This window comes from Dendrobates tinctorius, unplaced genomic scaffold (assembly GCF_039654945.1).
Source record: "Dendrobates tinctorius isolate UK_male_01 unplaced genomic scaffold, ASM3965494v1 ptg000084l, whole genome shotgun sequence".
Lineage (NCBI taxonomy): Eukaryota > Metazoa > Chordata > Amphibia > Anura > Dendrobatidae > Dendrobates > Dendrobates tinctorius.
The window spans coordinates 19,296,605-19,308,654 of NW_027361752.1; the positions used below are offsets into that span (position 1 = coordinate 19,296,605).

At 42.6% G+C, this 12,050-nt stretch overlaps 1 protein-coding gene across 10 annotated transcripts in view; it reads right to left on the minus strand.

Annotated features, from left to right (window-relative positions):
* Window positions 1-12,050, minus strand: part of ROBO2 (roundabout guidance receptor 2) — a 582,091-nt gene that overhangs the window by 265,297 nt on the left and 304,744 nt on the right. The window lies entirely within an intron of this gene.

Genomic DNA, 12,050 nt, shown 5'->3' on the forward strand with positions numbered 1-12,050 from the left:
CAGACAGCCGGCTAATGTTTTGCAGTGGAAATTCGGTGTCTGTTCCTAAATATCACCACACAATAAAAATTTTCTATAAAAGGGAACATGTCACTTTAAATATGGTGTCTTATTGGCCAGAGTCTATTATAGACCCGGAGGAGATGAGCAGACCGCTCATTATATGTTAAGGAGTCCAGTAGGCAGTCCTATCACATGATTGGATGCTTTCCCTCCACGACTTTGCATACATTCATAGCTATTAATTACTAAGCAGCACCGCCCCCTGGATTACTACACTTAGAAAATAGGGATTTCAATAATAAATAAATAAATAATAAGTTCTGCCAAAGTTTTCCATGCAAGAGTTAGGAGTTATATAAAAATAGATGTTCTATAAAAAATGCTGGGAATACAGTATATGAGATAGATGATAGATAGATAGATAGATAGATAGATAGATACAGGCTTGGACTGGCCCATAGGGTAACAGGGCAATCCCCCAGTGGGCCCCCAACCCTACTCTATGGGCAGTACTTGGCATAATTCACTTGATTCACTCCATACAGAAAAAAGCAGCATCTCATCATTCATTAACCAAACTTCCCATTTTACTATTATATAGAGATATAGGTAAATTTGTGAACGAGGGGAGTGTAATATTTTTATGCAGGTAAAAAGTGGGCCCCGCCAAAGTCAATGTTACTGGTGGGCCCTTGGCACCCCATTCCGACACTAGATAGATAGATAGGACTAAAAGAGATTGCCCAGCCATTGGCTACTCTATGAGACCACAGACTTGTGAATCCTCACAGTACACACAGGATTCTCCAGTGACTGGACATCTGCAGCCTCGCTCAATACACTTGCATACAGATGAGACAAGTCTAGTCTGAATGTAATCGGAATTAAGCAAATCATATAGCTGTGGTCATATAACCGACTGCCCCCGGCACCGTCTTGAAGAATCCTCACAGCGCTCCGTGTAAGCTTTGGGGGGTTCACATGTCTGAAGTCACATAGAATAACTTCAGATTTGCAGGATAAGGCCACACCACCGCTTTAGGGCTAATTTACATTGGAGGCTCTACGGTTATAAACAGCTGCCGTTTGGCTACATAGAAGCTGTTCAACAGTCATTTATTAGTCTGATTACACAGGGTGACCGCCATTTATTAGTCTGATTACACAGGGTGACCGCACTATCTTTTGCGCATGGAATGATTGTCAATAAATTGTTTTGGGATCGTGGGCAGTTATTGTTCTCGGTAACACAAATCTTCTTTGAGGATGATTTTTAAACAAAGTGATTGGTAGCCTGTTTATACTATACGTCTATCAGGAAATGAGCATTCCTCGGAGAGCTGGACCATCATAGTCAGGCAGTGTAAATGCACATAAATAACTATGAGCTGGATGGATGGATGGATTCATAGATATTTAGCTGAAATTTGCATTGTAAAGACTAATGTGCGATTCCCTGGGGAATAAAGTTGTATTCCTAACAATTTAGGTGACAAATTATTTAACAGGAAGTGTAAAACCCAAACCCCACTCCATTAATCATCATAATACCAAATCATTGTCGTGCAGTAACTGTAAACACTGTAATTAAGGTAAATTTGCCGAGCTCGGTACTTTCTAGCTGTAATTAACCCCAAGTACTTCTAATTCTTCAAGAAAAGTGCTGTCATTAAAGGAAATCCCTGCGTAAACCAGAATTCCCTAAATATAGAGTCCTAAATTATGTACGTGCAGGATGCACTATTTTATCAACATGGGTGGACCCCCACCCCCAACCGGTGACCCTCCATTATACTGAAATAATAGGATTACAGCATTGCCTTCCCCAGCACTGGTAAAACTAATTATCATAAGCTATAATTGGCTAATGAAAGAAAAAAAGGACAGATCAGCAGATATCTCAGCTCATTAAAATAAGTTTGTGATTGTAAAAGCCATTCATGGACTTGTGGTGAAATGTGTGTAGAGCTTTTCTCAAAGAACAAAAATTGCTGCACATTCATCATCACGGCATGAGCTCGGCAAACATCGGTGACTTCCCTAAGCCAATTAGTGGGACAAGAGCAAACTGGGCCGCAGGAAGCCTTTAACTTGATCATTTCATTTGAGTATGCCTTTTCTATTTCAGTAAAAGCTTTGTTCTCCTCGCGACCTCCACTCCAAAAAGCCAAGGTGAATGATCTCATGTGAGACTCCATGCCAACTTTTACAAATTGGCAGCACGGATACAGTCCGGTCAATCATCTATGCAAGTCAAGCCTCAAATATCATTCATTCACCTACTACTGCAAGTGATGTGTGACGGGTGATGAAACCGCCCAAACCAGTTGCCTCTCACAGGTTCATTGGTGACTTTAGGAGGTGATTGGTGCCCACTTCATCTGTACACATAGTAAATACATTGTAGCAATGTAAAAAACGAAGATCTTAGGTCTTCTTAATGTGTGATGGGTGAAAAATGTTCTCTTTAATTAGATACAAATCAAGCATACAAATAATTTGCATTTCTTGCTACTGATCCTGAGTTAAAGGGATTGTCCAGTGTCTTCCATATCTGGAGGTGAGTGTGGCTAATAACATTGCATCTACAAATACCTAGCCAATTGGCAAGCATTGTGCAGACCCAAGGTGGAAGAAGGTGGAAGAAAGTGGAACCGGACAATCTCCTAAAGGTGGCCCTACTCATTAAGCTCAGCTGAACCCACCAGCTCACTATCTAATGCCTGTGGAGGCTTCTGGCTTCTGATGAGGTCAGTCAAAATTTGGATCAGACATGTTGAATTTCAATGACTGATTCCATTGTTTTCAGGGTGGATGAGCTCCTCCAGAGGGGTCTGGCAGCAGCTTGTTCCTTTGTCCCAGTTTAGTACATGGACATGTTTGGCCGTATATTAGTATGGGGGTAAGGAGAGATCGCTGTCAGCTAAATAAGCATTGATGTGTAAGACATCTGATGTGTATGGCCAGCTTTACAGCCTCCAGAGCAGCCTTCACAAATCTGTAAAGTTCTGAAATGGCCTGGTGTAATTCACGGGAGGCCTAGAAGACACGCATCTACTAGTTCTTAATTATTGAAGGAGTTATATTTTTAAAGGGGTAGCAGACTTGTGAATCCTTACATCACGTGCACTATGCGCTGTGAGGGTTCTCCGATGCCGATGCAGCAATCAGGCGGTCATGTGACCGCAAGTGTTCAATTTGCATACTTCCGGACTCATTCCGACTAGACGTGTCCGGCCTCACTCAATACAATTGCATTGAGCAAGGTCACTCAAGTCTAGTCGGCACATGATTGCGTCATGCAAACCGCATACTTGTAGTGCCACACCAGATGCTCCAGGAGCCTGAACCAGAGAACCCTCCAAACGTGCAGTGCGTGCAATGCGAGGATTCACAAGTCTACAGTCACATAGTGTTGGACAACCCCCCTTAACTACTGTTATGTAATACAATACATTCATGAGTAATGTGCAGAGAATACCGAAGCCTAAGAAGTAAGGAGTATAATGGAGAGCTCAACTCTGTAGCAACAGAAGTGGTCATGAGCAACGATTGGTTGCAATAATAAAACATCCAAACTCCTGCGGATATACCTCTGTCACCAGTGCCCTATTGAACGCAACCTCTAGGACCCCTAGACGTTGCAGGATGGGAATCTACAAGTATGGGGATATCACCTGGGGAAGTCACAGAAACAGCGAAACACACTTGCTAACTTCCATAGAAGTGAATGCAGCACACGGGCCGACCTTTACTTTCCTAATCTGTGGATGCGTCAGAGAAGTATAAGATTAGAATACTGTATACACTGAACACATGTTCAGGTTGCATGGACGCTTCTCCATTGAAAGTGGTTCTTGCCTCAGGTTAATATCAGGTGTTATTGAATTGATTTAGCGGATAAACTAAATCTACTCTGTGAGGCAAGAGGTTATATTTATGCCTCTGGTTTTACTACATGCAGTTTTGTTGCTAAGCATCATATATCCCTCAGAACCTAAGAAAAGTGCTATCTGCTGATCTTGGAGGCAAAGATCCTTCATCATTCTGATAATCTCCCAGTAGGTGCAGAAAATCACTTGCAGCATTGCCATAACACCTTTAATTTTTCATGTTCAATGCATTTTTTTATTGCTCGTCTAAGAAGCCGCCAGTATCTCACTTTTAACTGTAAATGCTTTAATATTACTCATTTTTACTACTACATTCTCATCTTGCTGCAGTACATCAGCCGTCATTGATCATTATTTTTATGCCAGAAGCACCTTGCTGTGATCTCTAACTTGCCCGGTGAAGGCTGTGAGATTTCTCTGTGATACCGGGACGGGCTCCAATGTTTTCAGCAGCAGTTTGTATCGCGGTATCATAGTATTGTGATAAAATAGATGAAAACATTAAGTCAAAAACAGCAAGAAAAATACACAAGTTATAGGAAAGAGAATCAGATGAAAGCCTGCATATGACATGTAGCCTGATATAACGCTGGGAAATTTAGTTTTAAGGACAAAACTCTGTACAGTAAATATTGTAAGTCATCAAAATCAGATCGGTGGGATTCAACTCCTCGCACCACCATCAAATCTGCTGATTAAAGTGGTTGGTGAGCGCCAGAAAAGGCACAATTCTGTACATGGTGTAGTGGCCATGAATGGTACTGCATGCACAGTAGGAAGAGGGGAGTGAGCCCCTACTAAACTTCTGAGGATGGCTTATCTCATCCTTACAACAAAATCTTTACTTCCAAATCTATTTGTAGCTCCACACACCAGGAGGTGACCATGGAAATTAGGTGGTCAGATGGTCCCACCATCAAAGGTAGGTTCAGCCGATATGCATGTAATGAGTAGAGAGGAACGACTTTGCCTTTTCTAGGGTCGAGTCGGGTTTCATGAAACTCGACTTTCTCAAAAGTCGAGTCAAACGAAATCGGCCGACTATCGGGAAAAGTCGGGAAAAGTCGGGAAACACGAAACCCAATGCAAGTCAATGGGGAGAAAAGTCGGCAGGGAGTGGAGGACAGTAAACACACCTGGCATGAATTTTAACCTCAGAGGCAGCAAAATCTCTTCTCTCTCTCCCACTCCCACTCCAGCTTCGCTCCTGCTATGCTCCGCTTCTCTCATTGGCTGAAAAAAGTCACGAGCAAGCATTCGGCAAAACCCGACTTTGACGCTTGGGTCACCGACCGCATGGCCAACTTCACACTGTGGTCGGGTTTCGTTTCATGAAATCCGACTTTGGCGAAAGTCGGCGACTTTTGAATCTGACCGACCTGTTTCGCTCAACTCTACTAATGAGTATGGCGAGCTTAAGAACTACATCATATTCCATCAACCCTAAAAAGCAAACAAAAAATGTATCCTGGACATGAAAGAACAATGTTGGTTTCTTAAGTTGTCGATACAACCGAGGGTCCATTGACATTAGCCATCTTTAAAGGGAATCTGTCATCAGGTTTTTGCTATTTAATCTGAGAGAAGTATAATGAAGGTGCAGAAAACCTGATCATTCCATTGATGTGTCACTTATCAGGCTGTGTGCTGTAGTTTCAAAGCAATCAGTGTTTCATCAGCAGGACATTATCAATGCAGGACTAGGTTTCACATGCAGGCCAGTCCAGCTAACCTGTGTAACTCCGCCTCCATCACTGATTGGCAGCTTGCTGACAATCTACAGTGTACACATGAAGTTACCACTCAGTGGTGTGGGTGGGGTTATACAGAGCTCAGCATTGAGCTCTGCTACATCTATAGTGGAGAAAATAGGGATTTTATCAAAAACTACAACAAGCAGTTCAGTAAGTGAGACATCGCTGGAATTAGGCTCACATTATGCAGATTCTTTTTAAATGACCTCCAATGGGTAAATGTTTAGTGATGAGCAGTCCTCCTTAGCCTTAAGGTTCTCAGATTGATCTGCAACGGAGAGTTCAGTGCATATGGACTGACATTTTTCTTGGCAGCTCTTTCTCCCGTGTAAACAAGGAATGTGCTGCCGAGAAAAATTATCTTGTGCAGTTGGGTAATCGGCAGCTTATTTATTTGACTGTACGATTGCTGTGAAATGAATGTTTCCTGGATGCTCAGTCACTATAATCAAGATGTATAATTGGTCCTTTAAAGAGCTGAAAACAAATCCTTGACCCGCTGACGGCTCTTACTCCCAGTATGCCGAATGTGCATATTGGGAAAAGGGGAGTAAACCGCTGTCAGACACCAGAAGAACCAAATATGTTTACATTGAAGATGCCACCTTCTTCATTCCCCATCATCACTTGCATCTAGACACCATGGTACACATGATATCACTGGAAGAACTGTAGTGTTTATTTGCTGCTTAATTGTTTAGTTCCTTCTGATCAATGGACTTCTCAGATGTAAGGGTCCCGTTACACTAAGTGACGCACCAGCGATCCCGACAATGATATGACCTGGTAAGGATCACTGGTACATCACTACATGATCGCTAGTAAGCTGTCAAATAGGCAGACTACTCAACGACGCAGCAACAATACGGCGATCTGTATATCGACCTCGGCGGTTGTTGGGACCTTGTCACACAGCAGCTATTCTGACGACTCCCGCCTGCGTCCATGAGTTCTGCGTCGCCAACAAGGTCACTCGTCGGTGTCAAACACAGCGATTCATGCTGGCCAGCGGGACGCCAATGATCAAAAAATGGCCAAGGACATTCAAGCACAATCAGCGATATACAGCAGGGGGGGGCGGTCGCCGCTATGTTTCACACGTTGCGAGACTGCTAGCGAGATTGCTGTTGCGTCACAAAATCAGTGACTTTTCGGCGATCTCGCTAACAATCTCGTTATGTGAGACTGGGGCTTAACACTTGTTGGCTGTATCCACCGTGATAGGATCTCTACGAGTCACTTTGCTGAAAAATTCATCAAAAATAGACATCTTACAGTAGATAACTTTAAAGATCAATCAGCGCTCCTACCCTTCGGGGCCGATAACTTGCGAACTTGGAAATGACACTCAAACAGGACTATAAAATGTGTAAAATGCAGTGGTGCACAATTACAGGTTGTGCGCTCCGAGTCGTTAAGCTCCGATGTGATGTATATTTTACACTGCCCGCATTCTTTAAGACTCTTCTCTAAAGACCTAAAGGATATCAAATAAATGTCTCCAATTCACCGAGTAATCATTCACCAAGTAATGTCGTCTGTTTATTTTCCAAATGACCCAACTTGAAGTTCTCGATCCAGGTGTTGGGGGAATAAAGCTGACATGTTCTTCACTTGCAGCGTCTTAATGATGCCCAAGGCTTTCATTTACTTTACTCTATAACAATGGAAACGTGTCTTCCTTATGTACAACATAAAATCTAATAAAGCATCCAGCTGTTCTGCCCCTCGTGGGTTCAGCATCTTTGGCGTGAAGTAATGGCAGGCACACGAAAGTGTTTGCCGAACGAGACTAGACGACTACTCCGTACCTTGCTGCTCTTTATACGCCTCTTCTAGTCAACGCAGTAAATTAGAGCTATATTCTACCTTCCCAACAGTCGATGTTGTAAAGTTTACCTATTAGTCCTTCAACTCGCTGAAATATCGTAAGTCACAGCGCTCGTTTCATCCTTATATAGCCATTATATCAGGGGCGGACATAGACAGAAGACGGCCCCTGTGCAATACCAATGTACGGGCCCTTTTGCTGACCAATAGCTCATCATAAAGCACAATTCCACATCCTCTAGCTGGCAGTGGCTCCTTACTTGCTGGGCACAGGTGTTATATTCTGGAAATGCTTTCTGAAACCTAGTCATAGGCATGGAATGATTCGGCCATGGTGGACACTTTCCAACCACTGTAGCAATTATATACGTTACTTTTGATAAAAATGCTCTTGGGAAACAAATATCAGTTATATATATATAATTTATTTTGCTGCAGTCACCGTCCGGGACTTTAACTTTGATATTCTACTCTTAGGATAGGTCATCGATGTCTGATCGGTGGGGGTAGGACTCCCGGTTAGCTGTTCTCAGTGTCGTCATCGGCAGAACCAGCTTAGTTATGGAGCTGCAGAGCGCAGCCTCATTGACGGCACAGTGGCCTTGATCAGGCACCACATATCGTCCCCAATTGATTTGAATAAGGGGCGGATGTGTAGTACCCTGCCATGGCTACTGTACAGTTGACGAAACTCTGCAGCCCCACAACTTAGCAGTTCTGGCTGCTGCTGACACCTGGAAAAACTGATCAGCGGAGGTGCCAGATGTTGCACCCCCATCAACCAGACATTCATGACCTATCTTAAGTATAAGTCATCATTGATAAAGTTTTGGACAACCCCTTTATGGAGTGCTCGGAGAAACCAGGAGCTATGAGCCAGCTCAGATTCCCCCCCCCCCCCCCCGCAAGCACTACCCAAAAGCCTACTGGGTCACCATACCCTAACTCTCCAGGTACCGTGGTTACCACAATGTCCTAAGTTCCTCTTGTGTCTCCTACAGTTTGGGAAGTTACAAACAATTGGACTTATCCATCGTGATATTGTATGTGCATTTGTGTTACATTTTTACTGTGGTATGTAGTAAATAATATTATATTAAGGAGATAGTAGTAACTGGAGGTGTTAGAGTGGACCTCAATGCAGGAGGATCTAGTGGTGACTTTCTTGCCCTTGTACAATTGTGGCTGCCTCTATTATTATTTTTTTGCTCACTTATACAGCGCCAGTAATTCTACAGCATTTTACATTCACTATCAGCACTGTCAACATTGGGGCTCACAATCTAAATTCCCTATCAGTATGTCTTTGCAGTGTGGGAGGAAACCGGGGAACCCAGAAGAAATCCACGCAAACACGGGGAGAACATTCAAACTCCTTGCAGATGTTGTCCTTGGTGGCATATGAACTCCAATATTGCACAGCAATAGTGCTAACCACTAAGCCACCGTGCTGCTGTGGCTATTTATTTATATTTTACCCATTTACATAGCGCCATTAATTCCACAGCGCTTTACAGACATTATTATAAATCCTCTCCTGTCTATAATCCCCACTCTGTAGGCGTCTACCCACTGAGGCCCACTTTTCTATGCGCATTGACCTCCCTGGATGGCCGGATAGATCTCCATTGATCATTCTTGTACGACATTTCTCATTACTGTACCAAGAATGCCTATAATGGAAAGTATGTAAGAATAAAAGTAATAAAATGATCAATTTGAAGCAATTTTCTGTATGTTATTTAGTAAAAAAAAAAGTCAAGTAAAAACTGACTTACCTGATATCATTTTGATGGCGAAGAAATGAATAAAGATTCGGAAATGCATCATGGAAGAAAGAAAAGAGAAAATAAAGACAGTTACACCAAATAATTCCCAAAATACAAATAGAAACATAGAATATCGGTAAAACAAAACTGTGCGATAAATACGACGTATGAAACATCTGCACCTCGGCTTTCCTGAGACTATATACATTTTGTATTGTGTACATGTAACGTGGAGATCATGATAGAAGGCCGCTAGAAAATGTCAATAACTAAAAGTGTATTTCTAAAAGAGCAAATTCAATAACAATCATAAAATGCCTCCTGCACATTCAGACAACTCATTCGGAGAACAATTATTGACATCTGTTTAGCTAAATCCCAGAGCCGCCTCGGAGAGATGAATCATGGCTGAAGGACTAAGTCCTTCAAACTCGCAGCTCCAGAGAACAATATTGTTTTCTTGTTTATTTCTTGTTTATTTCTTGGACACTTTGACTTTTTTTTGCCTAAGGATACAAGAATCAGACACGAAGTAAGCTCATCACGATTCTCCCTGGAGAAGAGTCCACGAATAATGGCCTACAGAAGACATGGTGGAAGACCCTTAGCACACTGTGTGACGACGACACATTGATCCCTGCACTCTGTTACTAATATTACTACATTTTACCAGAAGGGACATCTCTATCTTACTGTCGGTCTCTTTTTAAGAGCGATCTGCTCAATGTTTTGAAGTTTTACTGTAAGGAATAAGCATTATGTAATACTGGTGGTGACTCTACGTAAGGCGACTTGTCCTCGTCCTTCGAGGTTTCATCTTCTCCTCCCTGCAATTCTTATGACAGTTGTATGAACTCTTGATCCTTGACCTCCATTGACATTAACCCTTGAAAGTTCTTTTTCTTTTCCTCTTAAACTTCCTATTCATGATTTAGCCTCAGCTCATAAAAGTCAGTGGAGCATTGCAAGGACGCTAGGATTGGGCTCCTCGGCTAACGCCTGCAGATTTACCGTGTAACATAATTTATTTGATTTGCTGGAAAACACTATATCAAAAATAGACGTTCTTCTTCTTAGAGGTAACAAGCAACTAAGCAGTGATTACATTCACCCATGAAATGCTGGAGCCCCTGAAGTCCTGCGTGATATCAGCTCTGTGGATTGACCAAGAATCAAAAAATTCACCGTTCACCAAATAAAAAAAGGCTTAGCCGATGTAATGGTGCCATACTCCATTCCTTATGAACACCAAGTGACCCATCAGTTATCAATGTAATTATTAATGCTGGTTTGTGCTCCTCTAAAGCTCCGTGGCTTTTATATGACACCGACGACACCCCACTTAACTTGCATGCTGAGCAGTTCTCCAATTCCAATTGACAGCACGTGCACACTTACTCCAAAGGAGTCAGCGGCTTGCACCAGAAGTGGGGGAGGACCCCCCTTTCATCATTGCCATCTGTCAGTGGCCATCGCTTGTTGTACCCAGGCGTGTGTTGAAGCATGCAAATCGTAGGAGGCCGTAACCGCACACCAAACTTTTGGTCACCCCAAGGGTTCACCAAAGACCTCTCACTTACATATGAAATATAAAGAGTTTTCAAACTAATGAAATATAAGTCTAAAATGACTGTATAGGAGCTATGTCCCCTATATACCGGTTTCATTGGTTTATTTTTCCCTTTAAAGTGAACCTGACAGCTGATACATTCTGCCCAATCAGAGATTGACAGCAGCAGGTGGATCTCGGATGCACTTGCAGCTGTTAGCTAATTTGACCAGCTGTCATGTGCCTCTGTCATGTGCAAGGAAAGATGCGGGCTCAGCACAGGAGCCCGCATCAAATGCCAGGACCTGACCTTGGACGTACCTATATGTTCAAGTTTGTGAAGAGATTAAGCTATGTGACTGTAGACTTGTGAATCCTCATTGAGCACTTCATGCTGTGAGGATTATCCAGTGCTGGCGCCAGCAGTAGGCGATCATGTGATTTACATGCTTCCAGGCACGTACTGACTAAACCTGTGCAATCTCGCTCAGTATACTTGCATTGAACAAGATCACATCCATCTAGTAGGCACATGACCGCACATACTTGTGCTCACGTTCCTGCTGATCCTGGTGCTGTCCCTGGAGAATCCTCATAGCATGCAGTGCACACAATGTGAGGATTCATTAATCTGCAGTCACATAGAGTAACTGCAGACTTGTAGACTAAGGCCAGACAACCCCGTTAACCTTATTTAATATCAGTAATAAAAAAAAACTCACAAGATTATTTGTTAACTCATATGTCCTTAAAGAAAATCTGTCACCTGGTTTTTGCCATCTGATCTGTGAAAAGCATGATGTAGTGTCAGAGATCCTAATTCTAGTGATGTGTCACTTTCTGAGCTGCATGCTGTAGTTTTGATAAAAATCAGAATTTTATCAGCAGGCGATTAACACTAGAGGACTAATTGTTTCTACCATGCAGTCCTTCATATTCATGAGCTGTGTTCAATCCTGCCCACACCACTGATTGACATCTTTCTGGCTATGCACAGTGTACACAAAAAGCTGCCAATCAGTGGTGTGGGCGGGGTTATACAGAGCTCAGCACTCAGAGAACTGGTATATCTGCAACAGAGGAAACAGAGATTTAATCTAAACTCCAACAAGCAACCCAGTAAATAATATGTTGCTGGAGTCAAGGTCTCTGCCCCTACATCATGTTTATCTCATATGAGGTAAAAAAAAAAACACCTAAAGACAGATCCCTTTCAAGTCCTTGCATAGTCATTTTAGAGTGGAGATTTAAG